This window comes from Siphateles boraxobius, unplaced genomic scaffold (assembly GCF_051911475.1).
Source record: "Siphateles boraxobius isolate OS27281-9 unplaced genomic scaffold, OSU_SipBor_1 56, whole genome shotgun sequence".
Classification (NCBI taxonomy): Eukaryota; Metazoa; Chordata; class Actinopteri; order Cypriniformes; family Leuciscidae; genus Siphateles; species Siphateles boraxobius.
Window position 1 is genome coordinate 3,798,801 of NW_027509182.1, and position 4,386 is coordinate 3,803,186.

General features: G+C 36.5%; 1 long non-coding RNA gene across 1 annotated transcript; it reads left to right on the forward strand.

Moving 5' to 3' along the window:
* Window positions 1-219: 219 nt before the first annotated feature.
* LOC143714966 (uncharacterized) lies at window positions 220-1,528 on the forward strand. Its single transcript, XR_013195653.1, has 3 exons — window positions 220-359; window positions 484-584; window positions 1,428-1,528. It is a non-coding gene; the product is annotated as an uncharacterized LOC143714966 (long non-coding RNA).
* Window positions 1,529-4,386: the final 2,858 nt, after the last annotated feature.

Consider the following 4,386-nt stretch of genomic DNA (forward strand, 5'->3'; position numbering starts at 1 on the left):
TGAAGTGTGAAACGCGCTACCAAGAGTTCCCAAACATGTTATTTTCTGTTCACTTCCGGATGTGCGTCGGGGAGGCTCTGTGTGGTCTCAAACTTACCGAGGACACTTCAGTGCAGGTTTGAAGGCTTGGTCAATTATATCAGAAAAGGAGTGCTGAACTGAACGATTCACTGTATTGAAAACTCTATTCGATTGACAGGTCTCTGTGGAAGCACAGGAGCATGGTGTTAACCAGGTCCTAAGGCAGTGCTTTTTCAGCTATCACTGTGTGCAAAACAATAGCACTCAGCTCTCTCAAGTGATCAAACAGCCTTTGTTGCTGAGAGATAAACTTCAACAAGACAACTGGTGCATGAAGGGTTTTTTTAAATACTTTCCACAGGTTTTTATGTTATATAAACAGCTTATAGGTGGAACTGTAGGTTAAAATCCCAGTGTAACATCAGTCTTTTTTTCCTCCATTGTTCTCAGGGTCGACTATAGGGTTAGGACTGATGATTCTGGGAGAGGTTGCCAAATCTAGCATGCTGTGCCTTCAAACTCTTATGAGCCTTCACATGGTCCAAACACAAGAAAGCACTCAGGTGCTTAAGTAATTATGAATTAAAGGAATAATTAAAAAAGGTGATAATCAGAAAATAATATGGGATTAGAACATCAAGATGGTGAGTGTCCAACAAAGATATAAATTTATAGATCGGCTGTTTCTATGGGCTGTTATACATCAACACTCGAGAGTTAGTTGACTGCGTCTGCAACTGTAGTTAGATGCATGTATGAATATCAATGCAATAGACTTCATCAAATGATTTTGCTGAACTAACACAATACAACAAGGCAAAGGTGTCAGTTAACAAGACATTAAAAAGTTACCTGTAATAAAAAAAAAACTGTTAATACATAATAAAAACATGAACCAAATCATTCTGACCTGTGAAAGTTTATCCCATTTCTTTGGGAATTTAAATCTCGGCAGTTTTACAACCAGAAGCTGATGATACACTTATATATGTATTTATGGATTTGCATTTTAATGTATTTTTGAATAAATAATTAGATTGGACTAAAACATCAGCGTCATTGATGCTGGTGGCAAATAAGATAACTGACAGAATTTGGACAGAACAGAAACTAAATGTGTTTTTGTGTGAGATATTCCTTTAAATAAATCTGTGTGTCATATTCAAAAAGGTTCTGAATAGATCTTTAATCATTTATTTTATTTTATTTATTTGTTTATTTCAGGTTTATTTAACAGGGACAATGCACACTAATGATACATAATTAAATGTACAGTGTGCCAGAATTAGCCAATAGGCTATTTTACATCTGCTGATTAATTAATAATAATAATTAATTTGATTAATTAATACTCATTTTTTGAAAGTATTTTCATTTATTTATTTGTTTGTATTTTGTTTATGCAGGAAATGGCATCACAGAAAGCATCCTGGCCATGGCAGTTGGAGCACATATACTGCTCCATTTTGATTGATATTTGCCTGAACAGCTGCTGTGGTGAAATTAAGAAAACAGCCCTCATTGGGCAAGGCAAGGCAAGGCAATTTTATTTGTATAGCGCATTTCATACATAGCAGCAATACAATGCGCTTCACACAATATAGTATAAATAAATAAAATTATATATATATAAAACACCAATAAAGACATTAAAAAGATTAATACACAAAAATATTCAATAATGAACATACATACATATACATACATATACACACATATACCTATATACACATACACATACACACAAGCATTCATTACGCATTAACTACAAAAAGCATCTGAAAAAAGCTTGGTCTTTAAAGTAACACCAGGTAACTTTTGCTCTCGGGGTCCCCCTACAGTTGGGAAACAGTATTGTCCTCTACTACTGTCGTAAACTCTGTCATCCTACATGCACGTGCATTTGTTGACAACAATTAGCCCTGAACACTGTAGGAGGAGGTCACATGCAGGTGTTCTGCTTGCGTCGCGTGTGAAATGTCTTCATCCCAGGTACAGTGGCATATATTTCAGCATGTCATATGAAAATAAATTCATGGGTTTTATTTTTTTTCTAACGACAAATGATCGCGATGATCACGTTTACAAGCCAGCGTCATTATAGTAGCCTAGTCTATTGGTTACCGTTTTACTGAATCTATATGATACTTCAATGCAATCTTTGAGTTGTAGATAATAACCATATATCGTCAATATTATAATATCAAGATACCATAAATGAATCAGCAAATTTTACCAATCGATTTGCATTATAGCTTGTGGCAAGACAAATAAACAAATATCACAGACATGTTAGGTATCCTAAAATATGATTTTGTACATCTTATATATTTACTGGCAAGAATGTAGCCCCTACCAAACTTGTACACGCCGTTTAGACATAGGCTTTCATTTGATTTTTTTCTTTGTATATGTAGAGTACACTTTTTAGGTCAAACATTTGCTATTTGCATTTCATCGATTGCAAAGTTCAAATCAGAACGAGAATGCTAGCGATAGCTAACCATCAAAAACTAGAATATCGTTTACTAGCTACCAGATTGATAATTTGCTACTCTACTATCATTCTTGATTCATGAAGATAAACGGATGATAAGATAGCTTCCGTAACATAGTCAGGCAGACAAAAAAAACAAACAAAGAGATAGTATGCAAGCAATATACTAGTCCAAAAGCATTGACAGCCAAGTCCGCATCAGTCGGGCACCCCGCCTCCTCCTTCAGGTCACGCCAGCGAGAAAACGCTGGCCCAATGTTGATCCTCGTTCTGCCTTTAACGCGATCACTTTCTCTTTTTCTCTTTTTGCTTTGCTCCGATAAAACCTTTGCTTTCTTGTTTTTCTGTGCTGCTTCGGCCATGACTATAACATTTGGCTCGCACGTCCAATTTTAAGGAAGTGGGGGTGGTGGTGGAAGTGACGTATATGCCGTAAAGCAGTCGAATTTTGTAGTTCTCTTTGTTCGCCGGTTACTACCCGAAACCCGAAGTTTATAAGTACGATTAAAACACTACAGACCCCGTCAGGCTATGGCAGACGTGTCATTCAACCTATTGTAAGTCGATGTACCATCACAAGAGGCTTGGAAATATATTATGAAGGTTGAAAAGTTACCTAGTGTTACTTTAATCTATTTTTAAAAATTGTAATAGTTGGAGCATTTTTAATGTTTTCTGGATGCTGGTTCCAGAGATGGACGCCGAAGTATTTAAAAGCAGCTTCCCCTTGTTTTGTTCTAACAATAGGTTTTAGTAGAAGCTGTTTATGCTGTGATCTAAGGGGTCTTGGTTGAGTATGCTGTTGAAACATATCATGAAGGTATTTAGGTCCCATCCCCTTTATTGACTTAAAAACTAATAAAAGTGCCTTAACATTAATCCTGTATCTAATTGGGAGCCAGTGTGTGTAAGGACTTTAAAATTGGAGTTATATGATCTATTCTTTTAGTTTTTGTAAGGATACTGGCTGCACTATTCTGTAACATTTGGAGAGGTTTTAAAGTCTTTTTGGGGAGTCCTGTTAAAAGCACATTACAATAATCAATCCTACTAGAAATAAAAGCATGTATGATCTTTTCAAGATCCTCCTTAGACATAAATTCTTTAAGTTTATTAATATTTTTAAGATGAAAATATGCTGATTTTGTGATTGTTTTTATGTGACTATCAAATTTTAGATTATTATCTATTAAGACACCAAGGTTTCTTACCACTTCCTTTGCTATTAAGCCCTTTTTTCTAGCAGGGTAGAGATTTTAAATTTTTCCTCATTTCTTCCAAAAACGATAACCTTAGTTTTATTTTTATTAAGCTGGAGAAAGTTCTGTGACATCCAAGTATCTATTTCTTCAATGCACTGACAGAGAGTTTCAATGGGGGTATTGTCATTAGGCATTAGAGGTAAATAAATTTGTGTGTCAGCATAACTGTGGTAGGAGATTTAATTTTTCTCTATGAGTTTACCTAGTGGTAACATGTAAAGATTGAATAATAAAGGACCCAAAATTGAGCCCTGGGGAACTCCACAGGACAAAGATGTTAATGTTGAGGAACAATTTCCAATTTTAACAATAAAACTCCTATAACTAAGGTACGATTTTAGCCAGCTGATCACAACACCATTGAAACCAACCCAATGTTCCAATCGATGAAGCAATATATAATGGTCAACAGGCTGTGTTAAAGGAACTGCGTACGCACCCTCTGCCCCACCCTGGAACCAGGTAAGTGTGGCACAACACACTCAGACTCCGCTTCGGGCCGCCTCAGTGCCTCCCGAGCCGAGTCCCTGTATTCCACCTCGCTGCCCCACCCCGTGTACATCTGTGGTCCCGTTTGCACGGTGTCTAGGAGCCTGGCTAGTGCTT